This window comes from Onychostoma macrolepis, chromosome 15 (assembly GCF_012432095.1).
Source record: "Onychostoma macrolepis isolate SWU-2019 chromosome 15, ASM1243209v1, whole genome shotgun sequence".
NCBI lineage: Eukaryota > Metazoa > Chordata > Actinopteri > Cypriniformes > Cyprinidae > Onychostoma > Onychostoma macrolepis.
The window spans coordinates 29,591,248-29,616,924 of NC_081169.1; the positions used below are offsets into that span (position 1 = coordinate 29,591,248).

General features: G+C 36.6%; 1 protein-coding gene across 1 annotated transcript in view; it reads right to left on the bottom strand.

The window, feature by feature from the left end:
* lrfn1 (leucine rich repeat and fibronectin type III domain containing 1) overlaps positions 1 to 11,531 on the bottom strand; it is a 167,263-nt gene extending 155,732 nt beyond the window's left edge. The window contains exon 1 of the mRNA XM_058745284.1: positions 10,529 to 11,531. The gene's annotated coding sequence lies outside the window, so the exon portion shown is untranslated. The remainder of the gene's footprint in view (positions 1 to 10,528) is intronic.
* Between the last annotated feature and the right edge of the window lie 14,146 nt (positions 11,532 to 25,677).

The following is a 25,677-nucleotide window of genomic DNA, read 5'->3' on the forward strand; positions in this document are numbered from 1 at the left end:
TGTGTGAATGTATGAATGAATGGCAGAGACACGCGTTTTTTTTTTGTTTTTTTTACACTGAAGCGCGATGCTCGCGGTGATTTCAGCATCTGCCGTCTCAATGAAGACATAAATACATAAACAACATCTACAGAACTGCTCTGAGAGTCCCTTCACGAGTATTCTACCGTTCCATTTGAGTAAAACCAGCTTCATATCATATAGCTACACACAGAAATTTAAAGGTATTCACGGCAACCTGTCAAGATAAAAGTTTATCTTAAAGACATTGTGCCAAAAATATATTACTATTATTTAGTAGAATGTATGTGATACTATTACTACTGTTGATAAAATATATATATATATATTTAAAGAAATAATCACACAATATTTTGTTTAAATTTCATTAATTAAAAGACTAATTAAATTTGGGTGAAACTTTACTGTTTACTGTTTTTCATACTTTTATTACTTGCGGAAAAACTTAAAACACAATTTAAATAAGTATGAAGAATGGCATTGATTTTTGTAAATTTTATTTTTGTTTGACTATTATTAAAAATAGTGCGTTTTTAATTAGCATGTGGTACCGAAATTGGTACCGAGAACCATGGATTTTCACTGGTATCGGTACCGAATACTGAAATTTTGGTACCGTGACAACACTACAGCTTTGATTAGATTCAATCAGCTCCAAATGTTCTAATCAGACTTTACAGTTTTCAGCGGTTAAAATGTAATGGATTAAATGTGTTGATGGTGTTAAAAGGTCAATTCACATTCCCAACAAATGCCAACAAACACTAACTAATGCAAACTAAGTCCAACCAGCTTCAACAAACCCAACTTTCTAATGTTGGCCATTGGAACCAAGCTCTGGTATCCAACGCCATCCAGCACCAACTAGCGCCAACTAACACCAGCCAACTCAAGCCAACTCCAATCAACTCCATCCAACTCCAATCAATTCCATTAAACTCCAACCTTCTAATGTTGGCCATTGGAACCAAGCTCTGGTATCCAACGCCATCCAGCACCAACTAGCGCCAACCAACACCAGCCAACTCGAGCCAACTCCATCCAACTCCAATCAATTCCATTAAACTCCAACCTTCTAATGTTGGCCATTGGAACCAAGCTCTGGTATCCAGCGCCATCCAGCACCAACTAGCGCCAACCAACACCAGCCAACTCGAGCCAACTCCATCCAACTCCAATCAATTCCATTAAACTCCAACCTTCTAATGTTGGCCATTGGAACCAAGCTCTGGTATCCAACGCCATCCAGCACCAACTAGCGCCAACCAACACCAGCCAACTCGAGCCAACTCCAATCAATTCCATTAAACTCCAACCTTCTAATGTTGGCCATTGGAACCAAGCTCTGGTATCCAACGCCATCCAGCACCAACTAGTGCCAACCAACACCAGCCAACTCCAATCAACTCCAATCAATTCCATTCAACTCCAACCTTCTAATGTTGGCCATTGGAACCGAGCTCTGGTATCCAATGCCATCCAGCACCAACTAGTGCCAACCAACACCAGCTAACTCCATCCAACTCCAATCAATTCCATTCAACTCCAACCTTCAAATGTTGGCCATTGGAACCAAGCTCTGGTATCTAATGCCAACCAGTGCCAACACCAACCAAGTCCGATCAATTCCAATCTTCTAATGTTGGCCATTGGAACCAAGCTCTGGTATGCAACACCAAACAGCACCAACCAATGCCAGCTAACACCAACCAACTTCAGTTGACTCCAACCAACCCAACCTTCTATTGTTGGTCACTGGAACCAAGCTGCAAAAACCAATACCAACCAACATGGACAGACACCAACGAACTTCAATTAACTCCAACCAACCCAACCTTCAAATGCTGGCCACTGGAACTAATGCCAACCAACACCTACAGCACCAAACAAGGCCAATCAACTCCAACCTTCTAATGTTGGCCATTAAATTCAGTACATGCTTACTGGAGTCCATTGTGGCAATGTGAACATATTAATTGATGCTTTCAGTTTGACAGACCTAATTTCTAAATGACCTGCTCACAAATCTAGCACCTGAAGGATGTGAGTATATATTTTACCACTGCACTCAGTATTTTAATGCCACCACGAGGAAACACCGAACCAGGAACCAGCTCTGGCATCCTGTTGGTGGTCATAGGGAATCTCTCTCTCTTTGTCGCCCCTCGGGCTTCAGGTTTTGCTTTAGGAAATAGACGTGTGTCAAGGCGAAGCTGTTTTTCATCCCTTCACGCTGATTTCCACATGAATAGCATCTTTGACGGGCGTGACACACCCTGCGGCTTGGTGAGGCTCATGGACAGATTGACTCTCTCTGTAAACCGCCTGCCCTGACAGCTCAACAGCTCGACACACACGTGACTCCATCACATTTATTCAGCACCTCAATATCTCCTTACTGGCCTCCTGTAGCTCCCTACCATTCCCTCCCTTGCTCTCTCCAAGTAGTGCTGGGTGATATGACAGCATATATGTTGTTTAACAGTATACATGTCAACCAGTAGAGATTTTGCGATATATATATATATATATGTGTGTGTGTGTGTGTATATATAAAATTATATTTTAATATAACCAGGGTTTGTATAATTAACTAAAACAATAAAAAATATTTTTGTCACTTGAAATAAACATTTACTGAAATAAAATAAAAAATAAGGCAACATTTCTCATTTCCATGTACTTAAACCTGAAGTACTAAATTAATTAAAAATGCATAAATTAAAAATAATAATTCCTAAGAAATATATATAGACAAAAAAAAGCTAATAAAAATGACAAACACACAAAATTACTAAAACTTTAGCTAAAATCAAAATGTGAAAATTTTTTTATTCAAAATAAAAACTATAATGGTACATCAATTATACTAAAATAACAATGGATGCAACAAGTTGTAATATCGCGTGAATGCAGAGATTACACTTGCTCTGACTGCAGCAGGTAACCTTCCATTAACTAGCTAAGCTAAACATTCTTAAATTAAAATGCCTAAAGCTAAAATTCTCTTGTATTCATGTTTTTAAACCTGTTGTCCAACAAAAGAGAGCATTACCTTTTTAGTCCACAGCACCAGTTAAATGCTTCCTTTTGTGATCTGATGTAGCTTCTTGTCACAGAATGAGGCAGAAAATGATCCATAGGCTACTAATACATCGATTGGCAATGGATTATAAATATACTTAATTATTATGGAAATACCAGAGATGGCTTGAATAACACAGATAAACTATACATTGTTGTAGTCGAGTGTTTATTGTATTTGTTTCATCATTCAAAACGTTTATATCTTGTTTACTCAGTTACATCCATAGCAATGCATTTGTCCATATTGGGGATTTCCTGGAGCTTCATGAGTTCCGCTACTTCTGTGACTGGATATGTGGATTTTTTGTGCGAGGGCGCCCTCTGGCATCCAGTATGAATGAAAAAGACATCATGTGTTTAGTGCTAATGGCCAATCCAGTTATTAATTGGTCATTTTTATTTATTTTTGATTATTTTTAAGTATCGGTTCAGACACCGTTTAGGCACCGGTACTGTTTTAAAAGTATCGATTTGGCACCGGTATCGAAAAAAACCCAAACGATACCCAACCCTACTGAAGTTGCAATATTGCTTATACATATAAATATAAATAATCATCATAATAAATAAGTATCCATAAATAGACATTACCAGTTGATTATTAAAACATCTAAATCGTTTTTAAATTAAATTTACAGCAACTATATATAGCATGTATTGTATTAAATTACTCGGTGACATGAGACACGCCCACCACAACCTCTGAGCCAATCACAGGACATCTGTCAGACTGAGGGACTCAGCTGAGTGACGCATGACCGATCTGTCACATTCTCTGCAGTCAGAGGTGAAACTGGCACCCGTGTCACAAGGCCTTTTCAGAAGTGTTCATCTACAAACAGCTAGTCAATTTTTGTGTCTTTTTCTTCATCTTAATTAGACGTCTGCCCTGCCATCGCTGCAGGAAAAATGCAAACGTGTCCCACAGAACTTTTAAATTATTCCTGAAGAGAAGAAGCTCTGAAGCAGAACATGTAGCTTCCCTCGGCATCGGCGACAGCAACTGACAGCACGCGAGTTATCAAGCCATTGCAGACTTCTGTTGCAGCCATGGGGGAATTTTAAAAGCATGCGCTCGGAATATCTAAAAGGCCTCGGCTATCTGTCTCTGCATGCATCTGAAACAACTGTTAACCCTCCGCGATTAAGACGGAACTGCGGTAAACGGCTGGCGGCCATCTGATCCCTCTCTGTCAAACTGCACTCCATATGCTATTACACGGCTAATGCTGCATGCTAACGCAGGCCGCAGGATTTATCTGATATTATCTCCCTCTTATCCGCCGCTAAAAGCGATTTTCGCTCTTACACAAAGAAGCTTAGAGCGTTCTCTGATGCCTCATCAGCCAATAACCAACAAAGATAAACGCCTCCCCTTCAGACAGCAGCAGAAATCTACAAAGTGAATACAAAAGACTCTAATCGCAGAATTATGACCTCTACCTTAAACCAGACCTGGAGAGATGATCGTCGAGGGGTCACTCTTCAGCAAACCCCACGTTTAGCATGAATCTTGTCACTGATGGTTTGCAATAACATTGAAGAAGCAACTCAAACCAAATCTAGAAAGGCCAAAATATCACAGATACTTTAGTAACCATCCACAACATTATAGCGACCTAGAAACACACTAGAAACAGCAAGACATTCATTCAGAGCATCCAAGCAACTGCAAAGCAACACCCTGGCAACCACCAACATTTTCACACTTTTATATACTCAAAAACCACTCACATTTTCTCCAGAAACCATAAACATGTAGTATTTTTAGCAACTTTTACACTTCGTGTAGTTTGAAAATGCTCTGTTTCATTTACCAGCCCATACGGTATATTTAAGAGCTAGGGTGCAAGACTATAGAATAAAAGACAGAAGACAGAATAATTTTTTTTTTTTTAAATTGACTCTTAAAAAATATTCAACAAACTACATTTGCTACATGGTCAACTGTACAGTTTTTAAGCTTGTAGTCAAAACTGACCCTATCTACTTTCTTAATAAATGTCCCTGATTTTATTTTGCACAATTTATCACTACTTGCCTTTCTAATAATAATAAATAAATAATTTAAACAATTCTGCACTTCTGAAATGACTTTTCTTTTTGGCTGATGTTCTTGAAGCTGCATCTACAGGGAAAAATAATGTACGACAAATATAAAAAGTTCATAGCACACTTTTCACAATCCTATCACCAGATTAAATAGTTTCACCTTTGATTATTTCCCACTAAATACTCTGTTTTACACAGAAATGCATCACATTAGAGAAGTCAAATAATCTGAATCTTACAAAAACTGTCAAGATAGTCATATTTCATCCTAAAATTAAAAGGAAAAACATATTTTACCAATATTTTATTTTAATGTTGCATTATGTCAGTATTTTTATTTAGTTGAGAAATTGTGAAATTGGAAGGTAATTGAAATTTCTTTTTCTCACAATCTGGACTTCTTTTCTCACAATTCTGAATTTCTCTCTCACAACTGCAACTTTTTTCCTTCAGAACTCTGAGTTTACATCTTGCAATTCTGTTTTTTCTCCCTGCCACGGAATAAAAAATAAATATTGCGACTTTTTCTCTCACAATTCTGACTTTTTCCCTTGCAGTTGCAAAAATCTCACAGTTTTGACTTTTCTTTTCAGAATTGCACATTTTTAACTCATAATTCTGCATTTATATCTCGCAATTCTGAGTTTATATTGTGCAATTTTGCATTTATATCTCGCAATTTAGTGTTTACTGTATATCTTGCAATTCTGTGTTTATATCTCCAAATTCTGAGATTATATATGCATTTCTGAGTTTATATTGTGTAATTCTGCATTGATATCTCGCAATTCTGAGTTTCTGAGTTTGGAATTTGTGTGGAAAAAGTTAAAATTGTGAGATAAAAAGTTGCAATTACCTTTTTACCTTTTAATTGCTATGCAAATAAAGTCACAAAAACTTTATCACCTGGCTTCATTTTTTTCTGTAAAATGTATTTTCTCTCGATTTTGGGCTGAAATATACATTTTACTGCGGGATGGAAAGTCTTGGTAATTGAGTTCTGTTCAATTCTAATGTATTCAGTTCACTGCATATGAGACATGAGAGAAAAGTTTCTATATTTGTGTGAATTTTCACTTCAAATCATCAGTACACAGCCTGTAATGATTCAGGTGCTCATTAAGACGTGCTATAACATCAGCCTCTCTACCCAGCGTCTGACACGAAAGCAGGAATGGCTTAATTAGGCCCAAACCTGAAAGAAATGATGCAAACCAACCAGCGACTCCATTAGTGGCGCCGACAGTCTCTATGATACGTTAATGCTCGGTTAAACTCCACACACACACACTTAGACGAGCGGTAGACCAGGAGACATGGCAAAAACATGCCGTGTCTGAATTAAACATGATGGGAACACAATCGGCGTTATTAAGCCCAGGGGCTGTTTGCGTAATGCAAGCGGAATAAAATTATCCTTTTCCGAAACCAGCCCAGAGCGGTCTACTTATCATTAAAACTAAATCTAATATGCACGCCTGTGAACGGGATAATCCATATCATCAGCATAAACCATTTACTACCTGCAGAGCGTCACCCATCCCGTGAGGATCTGGCAACAGGATGGGGACCAAAGCTTGTGTTGATCGCTTAAATAATCCAGCTGTCGCTCATCACATATATGTGTTGCATTTAGTGCATCATGATAGCTTAGTTTGATCCGCAGGAGATCTTGCTAAATCTCGCGCCGCAGCTGCAGAACCGCCAAATCCATCTGTTTCGGTTCTGAACTGGCAACCAATCACAATCAGGTACTACGTCATATGATCGCTGCTCAGTGCAGTTTGGCGGCGGCTGAACAAATGGCACATTTCATCAGGCTTCTGTTTACACGGTAATTATAGTATTACAATAATAGAGCCCTCACACATCATTCCTCATGCTGGGTTACAGGAAAGAGTCATCAGAGAGCGGACGTGTGCTGCTGCCGGGTGAGTAATACTGAGTCAGGCGTGTTATTTGTAAAGACAAACTGGAAACTGGTGGGAAGAAAGACTGACTGATGAGACCTGAGCGACTGCTGCCCAATGACCAACACAAACATTCACAATATAAATGCACACATACTATAAACTTACATTGTTGTTCATATAAAGCCAATTAATAGAGAATAATCTTCCTTAACCCTAACAGGTATATATGCATACACAATGAAAATAATATAATAAAAATAAAATGAATAAAGCAAAAAAAAACAACAAAAAAACATGCATGCACTGCTTATTCAGTCTTTTTGTTGTTGTTGTTTTTTCCCAAAGCTATTTTGTTGTGGACAAAGCCTTTTATTTGGAGAATTGGACATTTTAATTGGTTTATCGATAAGCTCTGACTTTTTCAGTGGCCTTGGTTACTAAAGTATTCTTCACATTCATTATCTCCAAAGGGATTTTGAAAGATCTTAACGAGATCTAAGCCTTGAACCAACTGGCTGTGAGATGAATCACAACATTAATACAATGTTTGACTTGAAGCAGAATTATATGAAAATTGGGAAAAATACTAAAGCTAGACTGTGCACTTTTATGATTTAATGAACAGGTATCCCATGATGCACTGCAAATGATGTAATCAAATGAAAAAAGGACAGAAAAATGTAAAACTGCTGATATATAGTCACTGATTAGAAGTATAAAAACAAAGTTGATAACACTTTACAATAAAGTTGCCTTTGTTAATATTAGTTAACATGAACTTCTCTAATGTATCTATAATGGCATCTTATTGTAAAAAGTTAAAATTACTGTAAGTTAACTGCAAAATATTCAAAATCATACAGTAGTTTAAGGGTGAATGAAGGCCGACTCACATGGTAACATTGTTTTGTTCATTGGATGATCTCTCTTCATGATTACTAGTAGTGTAGTTATTCATCTAGAGTTTGGCTATTAAACAGGCTGAACTCACTCTACTTTGTGGCATCTACAGAAACATACATCTTCACAACCTCAGAACTCATGGTTGGTTCAAAAATCAATTTACAGTATCTGTGGAGAAAATAAATTGGGTTTTTACTTGCAGTACCTGCTGGGCTCTATATGAATTCTGATTTGAAGACCAAACTACAGAAATGAACAGTCAATCTATTGGACACCTTTTAATAGTTCACAGACATCGAGTCGAGCAAAGAAACACAGCTAAACTACACAAAACAGCAGAGATATTGCATCCAAAATTAATTTCAGCTCAATAAAGACTTGGCATACCATGGTACACTCTAGAGCTTTATTGGCATTTACAGTTCCTTGAAGAACCCCGTGGAATATTTCCATTGCACAAAAGGCTCTTTATAATGGAGAAGGATCTTAAGATGATTAAAAATGGTTCTTTTAAGAACTGTAAACTGAAAGATTCTTTGAGGAACCAAACAGGAGTCATATCACTTTTAAAAATAAAGCTTCTTTACTAGCATTTCTGGCTCCATGAAGAACTTTTAACATCCATGGAACATTGGCAGGTACTATATAGTGGAAAAAGGTTTTTCAGACTAAGAAAAAATGGTTCTTTTAAGAACTGCTCACTGAAAGGTTCTTTGCGGAACCAAAAAATGGTTCTTCTATTGATTCACTATGGGAAAAAAATAATGAGAAAAAAACATTTGGAACTGTTATGCTTGATAGTGCAAACTTATGGAAGCAGTATTAATGACTTGGTTTGCCATGTTATCATCTAATGCATTGACATTCACACATTTGGAATATTTCAATTGCACAAAAGGCTCTTTATATAATGGAGAAGGATCTTCAGATTATTAAAAATGGTTCTTTTAAGAACTGTTAATTGAAAGATTCTTTGAGGAACCAAAAATTAGTCTAAAGCTTCTTTACTGGCATTTATGGCTCCGTGAAGAACTTTTAACATCCAATTAACATCGAAAGGTTCTTTATAGCGGGAAAAAAAGTTCTTCAGACTAAGAAAAAAATGGTTATTTTAAGAACTGCTCACTGAAAGGTTCTTTGGGGAGCCAAAAATCGTTATTCTGTTGAATCACTATAAAAAAAAACATTTGAAACTATAATGATTGAGAGTGTGAACTTATAGAAGCAGTAATTAATGACTTGGTTTGGCATTTTGTCATCTAATGCATTGACATTCACACATTTGGAATATTTCAATTGCACAAAAGGCTCTTTATAATGGAGAAGGATCTTCAGATTATTAAAAATGGTTCTTTTAAGAACTGTAAACTGAAAGATTCTTTGAGGAACCAAACATGAGTCCTATCACTCATAAAAATAAAGCTTCTTTACTGGCATTTATGGCTCCATGAAGAACTTTTAACATCCATGGAACATTGAAAGGTTCTTTATAGTGGAAAAAGATTATTCAGACTAAGAAAAAAAAAATTATTTTAAGAAGTGCTCACTGAAAGGTTATTTGCGGAACCAAAAATGGTTCTTCTATTGAATCACTATGAAAAAAAAAAAAAAAAAAAAAACCGACATTTGGAACTATTATGCTTGAGAGTGTAAACTTATGGAATCAGCAGGCTAATTAATGACTTGATTTGGCATTTTGTCATCTAATGCATTGACATTCAAACATTTCAAGCGCCCAAATACTATAACAGAATACTAATTCTATTCGTTATTTAGGTGTAGTTTGTGTAAGCTGTGAGTGTGTGTGAGTGAGTTATGTGCCAGTGGCCCCCAGCGGCCGCTGCTCCATTCGCGTTCCCAGCCGCAGACAGACACACCCCAACAACAGCACCACGAGCTCCGGGACTCAATCCGGACTGCGGTACCGGACCCGCTGCGTTTATCTCATCACCCAAATCTGTCTTATTGTGATTTCATTGCGCTCCGTGCTACCGATAAACCCAACAATCCTCCTCTGTGCAACTGAAGGAACCGTTCAAAAGCGCAACTTGGGCTCTCGAGCAAACCTTTACATAACCTATGGCGTCCCATTTCCAAACACTGACATTTAAATGCGAAAGAAACGGTAACGGGAAACTTTAATGACTAGAGGGATCTCCAAACGTCTGCCAGAAGGTCCTTCAAGAGGAAGATCAATCAACATTTTCTGACTAGCAACAGCAGTAATGCCAAATCCCATAAGTTATTTTCATCAAAATGTCGCTCTTCCGTAAATGTGACCAAGTATTGCAATGCGCACTGAATAACCAAAGCAAATCCAACAAAACACGAATTTGTCTTCAAGATTGTATAATTATGTCAAGGTATCGCATCACAATCAAACAATAGCTTGTTATTTGACCTCTAACGTTTGATTTATTAAACACCAAATTGGCGATTGAGTGTAAGCTAATCACAGTATGCAAACTGAATGCAAATAAGCAAGGTATTGAATCGCAGTGTGTTTTGTTGGCGTTTTAAATCCTTCAAAATGAAAGAAACAACTGCGTTACCTCCGTCCTGGAGCATCCAAACGCCTCAAGTTCAGAGCAGCACAGAAATGTCCGGGATCTTCAGATAGATGATGTCTAAATCACCTCCTCTGGGTCCAGAGTCTCGACACAAAATGCTCACTTGGATAAATGTATTGTGTGGTATGTATAAAACGATAAACGTATGAATATAGACCAGGAATTCGAATCCAAATATGCCGCGAAATATTTAACGGCTACTCTTAACGGTTCTTCATTCCAAACGGCTGACTCGATTCAAGCGACCTTTTGAAATCCCAAAACAGACTTTCCGTTTAGGATATATTTAATCCAAAACGTGAATTATAGCTTCCAAAACAGAGTTAGAATGAAAAACGGTCGAAGGATCCAGAAATGTTGATGGTTTACTTCTGAAGGAGGTCCAGTCAGACTTTTCGCCTCACGTCGGATCGCCTCAGAGAAAACATGGCACTGTGAGGAAAAAAAACAGTACGATATCGTCGTGTTTAGTGGATAAACACGAAAATAAGACCATTTGAGGAGAAACACGGATACAATCCTCTCAGAAGACGTGAAAAAAGACGCAAAGGACAAAGCGTCTATTCACACCGGCGCGGAAATCTCCCTCAGAAATCTCCATCCAGTTTGCTCGGCATACAGATCAATTTTCCAGCGTTTCTCCAAACGCAGATCCGCGTTTTAACGGCAGTAGATCCAGTGGCCAATGCAGAAGGGATCCCACCCACGTTTATTTCATATGCGCATTTTTTACCAAACGGTATCCTGCGGGAAACGGACGCAGAAACCGAATTAGAAACATTTGGCACCGCATTGGAGTCGCTGATGTATTGCTTTACTCCTCATGAAGGAGCATCCGGACTGTGTGTCCCTCCCTCCGCCGTCAGGAGCCTCGGTAACAGTCCGCTCACGGCGAGCTCGAGACAACACTGCTCTGTCTGTAGTGCGCGAGAGCGCGAGAGATGGATTTGCACACGTGCCAATAGCGGAATTTCACCACCAACATAACCTACAACTTCACCTGCCTAACATAACCAAATTTCTGCTTTGAAATTCATCAGGTATGATCCTTACAACGATATCAGCACAAATACACCATGTTCTTTTTAATTGCAGTGCATTATCACTCACCCTTTACTTTAAAAAAAGGGTAACACGGCTAGTTGTCACTTCTCTGTTTTAGGATTGCGTTTTTTTATAGTTATTAACCTATAAGTCTTGTCAATAGGAAAGCTACTGAACGTTTCTACCTTTATTGGCCAGGAGAAAATATATTTTTTACACGACTGGGGCAAGTTGTCACACGGGGAGCCTGCTGTTAAATAGCCTTTTGTAATGGCTTTACAGTCAACTTGGACATCAACGGTCATCCAAGCTGTAACAAAGTCATTTTAGGTATTAATCTTTAAGTCTAGTCAATAGGAAAGCTACTGGACATTTCTACCTTTATTGGTCAAGAGAAAACATGTGTGACCACATGCCCCATATATTTGAACAACTCTCCCTACCACTGGGGCAAGTTGTCAAAATGAGAGTCTCCCATTAAATAAATAGCCAGTTGTAATGGCTTTCCAGTAAAGTCCGACATCAACTGCCACTCAAGCTGTAACAAAGTCATTTTAGGTTGCTGGTTAATATTACATCAACATCGTATGGATAGTTAAGGCCATGCACACGATGAGCTGAAGTTAAAACGTATTAAAATGTATATGCAAGCTATGGTTTAATTCTGGTTCTGTAAAACATTACAGTTTACCAGGGTTTCCTTAATAATTAAATGCAAATTACCAAGATGCATCATGAAATATGTTGATGATTTGGTTATACTATTATTTGTATTTTACTACTATTGCTATAGTACTTATTATTATTATTATTATTATCCAACGTTATCTTTAACTAAAAGGAAAACTATAAAACATTCTAATTACTTGAAAAATTATAAATATTTTAAATGTAAAAATATAAAAAATATATTACATTAAAACTTTAATAGTACTGTCTATGCATGATACTAAAATAACACTCTCTGTCACTGCTCCAACAGGTTTGGATCAGAAGTAGATTGAACTTTTTCAAGAAATGTACTTTGGATAAACAATTATCATGCAACATGCTGTGTTTTATTATAGCAATGATAATCAGTTACTAAATTCTGTAATGCACTGAATTGTCATTGCCGGTTCCATGTATTGTGAAGCATGCATGCATTTCACACCCATATCTTTGGTTGTTTCTCAAATCCTGCGGCGCTGAAATCAGGTAAGAAGCTGAAAATTGCATTGACGTGTTGAGGACAGACCGCTGCCTGTTGCGTGTGCAGAATACGAGTGCGGAAGAACAGGACGCCGTTTCCTCCAGACGGAGGAGGAATGAGAGATTTTGCTGAGTTTTGTGGCTAATGCAGAAACGCGCTGTTCTCCCGTCACTCAAACGCCACAGCAGCGCAGCAGGGATTCACAGATGTGGAGACATATCTAGGCCTCACACAGGGCTGGAGAGTGGGAAAGAGATGAGCTGATAGAGGGAGAATGTGCATGGGAGAGAAATAGAAAGAAAAGGAGCATGCAGTAGTTTGCATCTGCTGAAATGTTCAGGCTGATGCCAAGACTCTTTGCAGAAGTATAGTTAAAGAAATATGTGAATAGGTCACAGCTGGGTCACAATGAACATCATTTATATATCGCTCACAATAAGGGAGTATAATGCAACCATGCATCACAATGCATTGAGCATTCAACAATGCATTGAACTGACGATTGAAATTCAATTCATAACAGTGTTTAGTAATTCATTATCATTGCTTTTTTTAAAAGCACAGCATGTTGCATGCTAATTGTTTATCCAAAATACATTTCTTGATCAATTTCAGCCCCAAATGTAATATCAAAATTTTAATAATACATTTTTAGTCAAATAATAGAAAAATTGTATTTTAATTAATTATAAATTAACTAATTAATTATATATTCTCAGGAACCTAAAAAACTAAAATAACCAAATCTTAAATAAATAAATACAATTATTAATAAATTATTTTAAACTAAAAATTAAATAAAAAAGGACACCAAATACACAATACCCTATCTGAAACATCTGGAAAGCAAAGGAAGTCTGAAAAACTCAATTCAATTAATTTCAATTAAAGGGGGCATAACACATAGCCTGGTAATACCAAACTCTGCTACTTCGCTTTGCTTCGTAGACAGAGTCTGGAAGGGCATAATTGGCAAGCGTTTACTTTCTCGTGGGCGGGCGCTTGTCTGAAGTTTAAAATCATTGGTGTACCCGTAAGCCAATCACATAACGGTTGGTTATGACGTATGTTATTCGCCGGCTCAGCCGCCTCAAACTTCCGCTGTAAACACAGGTATGCGGCGAAAACAAAACCATCGAGCAAAATACCGGAGTGAAGATGGCTGTGAACGACTTTTGCAGATTATGTGAAGTAAATCTACGCATCGACAATTATCGCCTTGCCGGACTTTGGCCTCCCCAGTTTCTCGCTGACGATCTGTAACAGTTGATAAACTTTTCCCAAACCCTGTCGGGAGTAGGGCCACAACATCACCTCCATTCAAAATGTGAACCAAACACTCTTCTTGTTTGGGCTTCAGTTTCTCCACAACAGAGCGAATAGCATCCTGTGTCTCCATGTCCGCTGTCGTTTTAGATTTCCCTCACCTAAACTACAATCTTAAATTCGGCGCTTAGCGTCTACGTCACGGCTCTCAGCCCGCCCTCTGTTCGTTGATTGGCCCGGCTGCTACGGAGTCGGAGATAAACTGAGAGATGGTCTGCTATATCAGACCGAGTACAGAAGCGAAATGAAATTGAGCAGAAGTACGAAGTCTGACGTAGTCAGGCTACATAACACACACAGTTTCACCCAATCTCATGTTAATCTTGAGTACCTATAGAGTAGTACTTCATCCTTCATTTCTCCAAAAAGTCTTTAGTTTTATCATATTTATAAAAGAAAGGTACAGCTTTACGATTCTCTCCGAAAAAAGCAGAGCTAAAGAGTGACGAGCACTTGCGCCGATCGCCAACAAAACAGAGACGTTTGATGCCATTTCACCTACCATCTGCAGTTCTGAATCATGACCAAGATCTTTTATAGCTGGGACTGCTCCATCTTTCAGTATCAAACGATGTGCAAATCCAGCATCGAACTGGGCCTTCTTGAGGGGTTTAGGGGGGGAATTAAATTTTTCAAGTGGTCCCAAATGTTTGGACTCCACTATATTTAAACACACTCCACAAATGCTCAAGGTCTTAGCTAACTTAATTTTATCAAAGCCGCAGAGGATTCAGCATAACTAGCAGTAGAAGCCTTTCTGAGGCTGTTTTATGAAGTCAGCACCATGGAGAGCTCCTGTTCTGCCACATTCAGGACCTTGGACAGCATCGGCTTAATAGACAGACAATACATTCACATCAATGGCAGATTCTACTCAATAACAGTTTAGTATAGTAACATCCTTCTTTAAAGACTTAAAAAATGATTGCAGGCATGCACTCAGCTGCTTAGACATGAGCAAAACTTGTGCATATATACTACTGGTCAAAAGTTTAGGATCTGTAAGCCTTTTTTTTTAATGTTTTTGAATGAATGTCTCCTCTACTCAGCAAGGCTGCATTTATTTGGTAAAATAATAGAGTAAAAATTGTGAAACATTATTACAGTTTAATATAAGGTTTTCTATGTGAATATATCTTAAAATGTAATTTATTCCTGCGTCTGCTATCGAATCCAGGATGTGAATCCGTCACTTATCTCAGCGAATAAATATATTTCCAAGATTATGAAATCCGCATGCACTGCCTCAAAGTTTTCATTGCTTGCTTGATCAGCCGTTTGATCAACGGTCTCTCTACGTAGCAGTTTATAAAGACGGCGGACCTTTTACAAGTTTATTTCCTTTATCGACAAAAGCAACTCATGTCAGAGACAGAGGATATTAACATTGTTGCTGTTTAATTACATGACGAATCCATCATGGCGGAGAAAATTAATTGTAGATGGAGGTTTTAATCACAGGTTATAATTCTAATCTCCGATTTGTTAATCTAAGTTTAAAATTAAGTGGTGCAACACAACTCGATTTAAAATAAAACCCAGATCAACAAGTCATTGATTAGCTCTAAACTTTGCTTAATTGAATCATTGATGCAACCCACCCAACGTCTTCAAGATGCTTTACGAGACCTTCCTGCAAAGCTCCTGAGAAACTCTGCTCAAGTGCACCGAGGGCAAAAGCTGCTTTAAACACAAAGGATGCTCACACCAAATGTTGATTTAATTTAGTTAATAGAAGTTAATTGATAAAGAAATCTATTTACGGCATTATTTTTGACAGCATCCTCATTTCTTCTGGATTTAGTCTGTCTCAGTTTGTTCTGTTTCTTCTTGTCATTCCAGACAGACTGATGATGATCAGATCTCTGTGTGGAGCACAAAAATCTCACTGGATTATTACAATTAATGGCAATATATATACAGTATATATATAGTAATGGCCAAAAATATTGGCGTCCTTGGTAAATATGATCAAAGAAGGCTGTAAAAATGTATCTGCATTGTTAATCCTTTTGATCTTTTATTAAAAAAATTCACAAAAATCTAACCTTTCGTTGGAGAATAAGAATTTAAAATGGGGGCAAATATCATTATGAAATAAATGTTTTTCTCAAATACACATTGGACATAATTAACGGCACCCTTTTATTCAATACTTTTTGAAACCTCCATTTGCCAGTTTAACAGCTCTAAATGTTCTCCTATAATGCCTGATGAGGTTAGAGACACCTGACAAGAGATCAGAGACCATTCCTTCATCCAGAATCACTCCAGACCCTTTAGATTCACAGCTTCTTCTCTTCAGGTCACTCATGTTCTACAGGGTTCAGGTCACAGGACTGGAATGGCCAGCAGACGCTTGGTTTTGTGCTCAGTGACCCATTTTTGTGTTGTTTTTGAGGTTTGTGTTTGGATTATTGTACGGTTGGAAGATCCAAACATGGCCCATTAAAAGATTTATAACAGTCAGTCACTTATTGATTTTTGTCTAAACAAGATGTCCAGGAGCTCCAGCAGAAATATAGGCCCACAACATCAAAAATACAGCAGTATATTTCATTGTACACATGGGGTACTTTTAATCCCTGTGTTCACCAAACCCATCTTGAGTGTTTGCTGCTAAAAAGCTCATTTTTTAGTTTAATCTGACCATAGAAGCCAGTCCCATTTGAAGTTCCAGTCGTGTCTGATAACTGAATATGCTGGAGTTTGTTTTTGGATGAGCGAGGAGAATTTTTCTTGAAACCCTCCCAAACAACATGTGCTGATGTAGGTGCTGTTTGACTATTGTTTTTTAAGGTTTTCTGACCCCGAGACTCAACTATTTTTGTGGTCCTTGGAGAGTCTTTAGCCGCTCAAACTCTCCTTCTCACCGTGCATTAGGACGATATAGACACACGTCCTCTTCCAGGCAGTTTCCTAACATTTTATGTTGATTGGAAATTCTTAATTATTGTCCTGATGGTGCTGCTCTAGCTCTTTTCTTAAAGCCACTTCACTAATTTGTGAAGCTCAATTATCTTTTGCTGCACATCAGAAATATATTCTTTGGTTTTTCTCATTGTGATGGATGATTAAGGGAATTTGGGCTTTGTTTTCCCTCCTATTTATATTGCTGTGAAACAGGAAGCCATGGCTGGATAATTTCATGTTCATAATCACCCTGGAGTGCTCAAAATTGTGAATATGAATGGGAATATACTTCAGAGATATTTCACTTATAAGAATTTCTAGGGGGGCCAATAATTGTGTCCAACGTGTATTTGAGAAAAACATTTATTTCATAATGATATTTCCCCCATTTTAAATTCTTATTATCCAAAGAAACGTTAGATTTTTGTGAATTTTTTTAATAAAAGATCAAAAGGATTAACAATGCAGATTAATTTTCACAGCCTTCTTTGATCGTATTTACCAAGGGTGCCGATATTTTTGGCCATGACTGTATATACAGGTGCTGGTCATATAATTAGAATATCATCAAAAAGTTGATTTATTTCACTAATTCCATTCAAAAAGTGAAACTTGTATATTATATTCATTCATTACACACAGACTGATATATTTCAAATGTTTATTTCTTTTAATTTTGATGATTAGAGCTTACAGCTCATGAAAGTCAAAAATCAGTATCTCAAAATATTAGAATATTTACATTTGAGTTTGAATAAATGACCATCCCTACAGTATAAATTCTGGGTATCTCTTGTTCTTTGAAACCACAATAATGGGGAAGACTGCTGACTTGGCAATGATCCAGAAGACGGACATTGACACCCTCCACAAAGAGGGTAAGTCACAGAAGGTCATTACTGAAAGGTGTGGCTGTTTACAGAGTGCTGTATCAAAGCATATTAAATGCAAAGTTGACTGGAAGGAAGAATTTGGGTAGGAAAAGGTGCACAAGCAACAGGGATGACAGCAAGTTTGAGAATACAGTCAAGCAAAGCTGATTCAAACACTTGTGAGAGCTTCACAAGGAGAGAACTGAAGCTGGAGTCAGTGCATCAAGAGTCACCACGCTCAGACGTCTTCAGGAAAAGGGCTACCAAGCCACTTCTGAACCAGAGACAACGTCAGAAGCGTCTTAACTGGGCTGTGGAGAAAAAGAACTGGACTGTTGCTCAGTGGTCCAAAGTCCTCTTTTCAGATGAAAGTAAATTTTACATTTCATTTGGAAATCAAGGTCCCAGAGTCTGAAGGAAGAGTAGAGAGGCACAGAATCCATGTTGCTTGAAGTCCAGTATGAAGTTTCCACAGTCAGTGATGATTTGGGTTGCCATGTCATCTGCTGGTGTTGGTCCACTGTGTTTTCTGAAGTCCACAGTCAACGCAGCCATCTACCAGGAGATTTTAGAGCACTTCATGCTTCCTTCTGTTGACAAGCTTTATGGAGATGCTGATTTCATTTTCTAACAGGACTTGGCACCTGCCCACACTGCCAAAGGTACCAAAAGCTGGTTCAATGACCATAGTGTTACTGTGCTTGATTGGTCAGCAAACTCGCCTGACCTGAACCCCAGAGAGAATCTATGGGGTATTGTGAAGAGGAAGATGCGATATGCCAGACCCAACAATGCAGATGAGCTGAAGGCCACTATCAGAGCAACCTGGGCTCTCATAACACCTGAGCAGTGCCACAGACTGATCGACTCCATGCCACGCCGCATTGCTGCAGTAATTCAGGCAAAAGGAGCCCCAACTAAGTATTGAGTGCTGTACATGCTCATACTTTTCATGTTCATACTTTTCAGTTGGCCAAGATTTCTAAAAATCCTTTCTTTGTATTGGTCTTAAGTAATATTCTTATATTTTGAGATACTGATTTTTGACTTTCATGAGCTGTAAGCTCTAATCATCAAAATTAAAAGAAATAAACATTTGAAATATGTCAGTCTGTGTGTAATGAATGAATATAATATACAAGTTTCACTTTTTGAATGGAATTAGTGAAATAAATCAACTTTTTGATGATATTCTAATTATATGACCAGCACCTGTATACTTGCATTACTCAAAATAAATAAAATAAAATAACTGTTAACTAAAATGAAATATTAAAAACTTAAACTCATTTTATTTTAAATGAGAAATGCTCATTTATAAATGCTCAAATAGCTCAACTTGATGTACTAAAAAACTAAATATAAAAAAACCCTCCAATAATATATCAATGATACTAAAACAACACTGACTTGTACTAAATTTAAATCAAGCTAATGTTAATTAAAAATAATAAATCTAAAAGACATAAAAGTATAAATGTGCTCAGTTGGCAAAATTGAGTTGTGCAAAAAAAAAAAAAAGTAAACTAAAAATTAATAGTAAAAGTAAATTAGTACTTTGATTACAGATGCCGCATTACACTGCACTGTTTAAAATGGCTCCATGTTGTCCTGAATCCTGAATTGCTCTGGAGAGCAACTGTTTTCAATTGCCGAAAAGGTGAAGAGTTCCTGCAGGGTTTCTGTATCTATCAGAAAAGAAAAACAGCGCTGGTTCTGCACCTGCATCCAATCCATAATGAAGATGCCTTTTAATTAAGTCACTGTGTGAATGCAGAGCCTGGTGGCACAGATTAACATTCACTTGATTGCACCGTATGTCAGTTCCTCAGGTCCAACTCTTCATAATTAAAAAAAAGCAACATTTCACTTCTCTTTCTTATTTATTTATTTATTTATAGCACACCTCAAAAAGAGTGAAGCCCTGAAGGGAATCTGTGTGTTTGTATATATACGAGTGGCTGCTCGGCTCCAGACTGGTGCTGCTAAGGAAAACTGGCATGTTTCTTTTAAAAACAAGTTGCCTGTCATTCAAAACTGAGAAATGCAGCAACTGATGCTGAATCATCTGAAGTAAAACAAAACCACACACCTTGCAACAGCCTAGTTTCCTGATAATACTTTCACATTTGTGACAAACATGTTTCCTGTTGCAGCTGCATTTTGCCATTTAATTGAATGGCCGATGCAGTGTACAAACAGCAAAGATTGCATGGTTTTTCCAAGTAGTTTTATCTGGTAAATACAGGGTTTCTGCAAGTTTTCTGAAGGTTTAAGACCTTACAACAAAGTCAAGAAAATATAAGCAATACATTGAAGGGAACACAATACGTCTATATGTTCTCAAATGTAAATGTCTAAGGAGTCTTACAGATCTCCATTACTTTTAAATTCATTTTACAGCTTAACCCCTTAAGATTTGCTCTCAAACACAACATTGTCTTATACAAACAATTTTTTGTTTATCTTTTTAAGTGTTCTTTGTCAGTATTTTTGTCTTGTTTTCCCAGTACAAATATCTAAACATTCTTAAATCAAGACACATTCACTTGAGAAGCAAAGATACTTAAGATAATAAGTCTTGTTTTCTGAAAAACTGATCGAAATGAAATGGATTTATGATAAAAGCGAGAAATAATATCTGCCAGTGGGTTCAGAAAAACAACTTAATTCAAATGGAAAACTGTTTTCATTCCCCATTGACAGATATTTGCTCTTGTTTTAAACAAACACAAACACACTTCATTTTGTTCAATTTCTCAGAAAATTTAACTATTTATTTGAATTATTTTGCACCCGTTTCTTGATTTATAGATGTTTAGATATTTGTAATTGAAAATGAGACAAACAGAGGAAGATATTCATGTTTTGAAGTGCATGCAACATTTAATGCCATGACTTTATGAATATAAGATTTTCTGCTCTGATTTAAGGCATTTACTTACTGAATCAAGATTTTTTAAGACCTGCATAAATCCTGGGAATATGAATTTTCTACTGTCAAAGGAGATTTAAAAAGCTTTAAAGGTGAAGTCTGCATTAAAGTGAGACGGGAGACAAATAATGACACACTTCATCTTTAAATTTCACTGCTAACAGTTCAGATGCATTTACATGCACAAGAATCTGGTCATATTTTGATGCTGAATGTCATTGGTTTTTACACGTTTCTTGATTAAAGTTTGAAAATGCAAAAGCATAAATAAGACTTCACAGCACTGGTTCATTTCTCAAGCAAAGACTTGAGACCTTACTACAGACAACATGGACAATAGAGCACAAGTTGATAGTATTCCTTAAAATCCCTCAAATAACAACCTTATTCAGTTCTTCTAGGTAGTTTAATAGTGGGAGCTTTACAGATTTCTGGTCTGAACTACTCTGTGTCGCCCATCACACTGTCCAGAGCAGCTGTTGTGTCCATGAACAGCTCATTAGTTGTGTAGAAATCCTCGATATGTGGTAAATTTACTGTCATACCTGTATGAGGAAACTTACTTACAAAAAAAAAAATATAGCATGTTACAAAAAGGTCCCATTAGTTAATGCATTAACTAATAATGATCAATATATTTGTTACAGTATTTATTAATCTTTGTTCATTTTAGTTAATAAACTTACAACTGCTCATTCTTAGTTCATATTAGCTACATTAAATAATAGTAACAGACATAACTTTTGATTTTAATGTATTAGTAAATGTTGAAATTATCATTAACTAAGAACAATAAATGCTTTAGAAGTATTTTACATTGTTAGTTCATGTTAACAAATGGAACCTTTTTTAAAGTGTTACCTAAAATATTAAATCACAGTATAGTTAATAATTTTTGTTATTAATATTTATTAAGTATATTTCTTAAACTAATAATATAATAATATTTTAATAGTATTTCTAATAATTTTCTTTAATAATATTATCGTATTTTAATCTATTCAAATAATCATATTTTAAACATGTATTTATTGAAATTGCTTAGAATCAGCATTAATTTGGTAAATGAAAAAAAATTAACTAATAATATAATGATAATAAAAAAAAATTAATAACTTAAATCTGTCAAAATATGGCTAAATTGGAAATATTTGAGATACAAATTGTATTTATTGATGATAAACATGAATCTGGTTATTGTTAATTTGGTTTATTAGTACTAATACATACATTTCATTCTTGTAATATTTATATGTGACTGAAAAATATGTGTCAGATTAAGTTTGTCAATGTTAAAATTGTGTAATCCAAATCAAATAAAATGTATATGCAATTAATAGTATAAACCTTTAGGCTATTTATTTATATGTTCAGTTAGTAAGTATATTTTAACTGCTAAGATGTTGCTCTTTCATAGCTTAGTAAACAAACTAAGATATTAATTACATATCAACACAGTCTCAGATGTTCCTAAAATTAGAAACAGACTGAAATGAGCTGAACTCTCCTGTGAAACTCAGGAGACACGTGTCTTTTCTCAGGAGAAACACCTGAGTCTTTCCATTTACAAACAATTGAGACATTCTCAGTTACATTCGTGATTTGTGTTTGTATGAATGATATAAATACTTTCTTTGTGTGTGTGTGCGTGTGTGTGTGTGTGTTTGAGTGTAAAGTCTCAGCAGCTCAGGACGCTGTGAGAGGATTACACTCATCTAGCAGGTTATCTAAAAATTGTGTTACCACAGCGAGAGACAGAGAGGAGAAATCGCAATTCTTATCAGAGGGAATCATCGCAGCGATACATTCACACTGCTGCCATGGCAACGGAGCATTCCAAAGAATTTTGATGAGCGATCAGGAGAGAGAGAGAGAGAGAGAGAGAGAGAGAGAAAGGGATGACAAGGAAGACAATTTGTTACCTGAACTGCATGAGCAAGCAAGCCTGATTGCTCCACACACACACACACACACACACACGCAGAGCAGTTGTTATCTGGACCACGGCACAGAAAAACATTGTTGCATCTGTTGCGTCACAGCGGACACTTCTGCCAGACGCGTGATTTCTGCTGGGATTATCAACGCAAACTCATTTGAAATTGTCTCTGTTTCTGTGAGAAACAGAGGGACAGAAAGTAAGGAGAGAGGGAGAGTGTGTAGTTTTGGGACTCAATCTGACAAATCCTCCCTGAGGTGACGCCCTCACACTCGGAAAAATGATTCATATAAAAATCTAACGCTCTGTTTTGTTTTAGGACTTTGGGTTAGTCTGCAGCAGAGCTGTGCGTCATTCTGAAGCAAACTTCCAATTCAGTGCCTGAACTGAATTTAATTGTCAGGGAAAATAATTTTCCAATTCAAATTAATTCTGTAGTTTTAATTAAGAAAGCAAAGTTTGTCAAGATTTTGTAAATGGCAAAGATTTATATGATGATAGATGATAGATGAAGTTGGATTATCATCCAGCTCTATATATTTAAAGTTGGACATGTAACTATTATCATGCATCTTTATACATGAAGTTGGATATACAGTATAACTATATTGTCATCCAGGTTGCTCTCTCTCTCTCTCTCTCTCTCTGTATATAGATAGATAGTATAAGTTGGATATATAACTATATTGTCATTCAGCTCTATAAAGTTGGATATATAACTATATTATCATCCATTGTTATGCATAAAGTTGGATATATAACTACAGTATAATATCGTCCAGCTCTATATAAAGTTGGATTTATATCTATATTACCATCCAGATAGATAGATAGACACTTGTGTTTTCTAGGCCTGTATAGTTTCCAGCAGTGGAGTCTCAGAGTCTCAGCTGACTGATCAGTGTTTAGAGATCCGAGGTGACATGCAGCTTCAGCTCTTCTCCAGTTTAAGTCGACGCGACGTCAGTCAGTCTCTTCCAGCTGAGACACGTGTCAGTGCGTCAGTCGGGAGTTTGCTTGTTTTTTTCTGATGGATGAGATCAATCTTTGTCAAGATTCCCCTCACTCCTGCACTAATCGCAGCCGCTCTGTAAACATTACACACATCCAGCTCGCGGACACACAAAGTCATTGAGAGAGAGAGAGAGTTTGTGTGTGTGTGTGTGTGTCCACAACACCAATTGATCAAACTGTCCTTTACTTCAGTGACCTGAGTTTAAAGGCATAGTCCACCTGAAGAAAAGACATCTGTCATCATTAACGCATCATTCTTTTGTGTGAAAGTTTTAGAACAACTTTACAGAAAATCATCATGTTAATGTTTATATCTAAATATCTTCATGATTTACAAATCGCATTTAGCAAATTGGATATATAATTACATTATAGCATAAAATAAACAGTTTCCATTATGCAACAATATAAACAATCATATATAGTATATATTGCTTTACATGAGTGTACTGTATGTATGCGGATAAAGTCTGATGTACCTATATACTGTATATCCAACATTCTATATAGAGCTGCACAATAATATAGTTATATAACTTTATATATAGAGCTGTGCAATTATATAGTTATATATACAGCTTTACATATTGAGTTGGACAGTAATATAGTTATATATGCAACTTTATATTGAGAGATGGATGATAACATATAACCAACTTTATGTAGAGTGCTGTTCATTAACAGTTATATATCCAAATTTATATATATAGAGTTGTTTGATTATATATATATACACACACACACACACACACACACACATACAACTTCATATTGAGAGATGGATAATATATAACCAACATTATTAGAGCTGTGTGATAAGTTATCAAACTTTATATAAAGAGTTGTGTGATTATATCGTTATATATCCAACTTTATATTGAGAGATGGAAGAAAATATATAACCAACATTATATAGAGAGCTGTGCGATAACTTTACGTACAGAGCCAGACGTTAATATATATCCACCTTTATATATAAAGCTGGACAATAATATAGTTATATATTCAACTTTAAATATACAGCTGTGAGATAATATAGTTATATATCCAACATTATACACAGAGTTGTGTAATTATATGGTTATATATCTAACTTTATAACAATAATATACATACAGTATATATGCAAATAGAGCTAGACGATAATGAAGTTACATTTTGTGATGATATAAACCAGAGATTTCCAAACTTTTTAATACAATTGGTAAAAATAAATAAATAATAACAAATTATCACACTTGATTGCAGGCTCCGTTACAGCAGGCTGTGGACAAAAAGCCAGTGTTTCAGATAATTAATCTCAAATGTATTTATTTATTTATTTATTTAAGAAATGTTTATTTTTTATTTACTTTTTTAAAATCAAATTTGTGCTATAAAGAAGAAGACAGAAGGTCAGTTGAGACAGAAAATGATGACAGAACTTTTATTTTTAGCTGAACTACTGCATTCGCCTCAAAAACTGACCTCTCACGACCCAAAGCCTTCGTTTGTTCCCTCCATCTGCCTTTCCTTTGTTTGTTTGTTTGTTTGCTTTAAATTCAGCTTTATCTTTTATCTGGATGGAAGAGCTGCCTCCTCCAAACCCACCGCAGTAATGAACACGCCGCCACCCGGGAGCCAAATGCACCGCTCGCTCGCTCTTCCTCTGATAAATGTTTCTTCTTCACGGGCTGGATGTGTGTTTGTTTACTGCAGAGATTCGGTCGGGCTGGAAAACGAGCAAGGTTAATTAAATTCATGAGACACCTCAGACTCATAGAGATATCGATCAAAAATGGAAGAATATCAGCTTATCTCCAGCCAGCCAGTTAGCAGAAGAAAACTCGCTGCGATGGGTCCAGTGTTCGCTCCAATTTATGAACACACACACACACACACAGAGAGATCTGACCT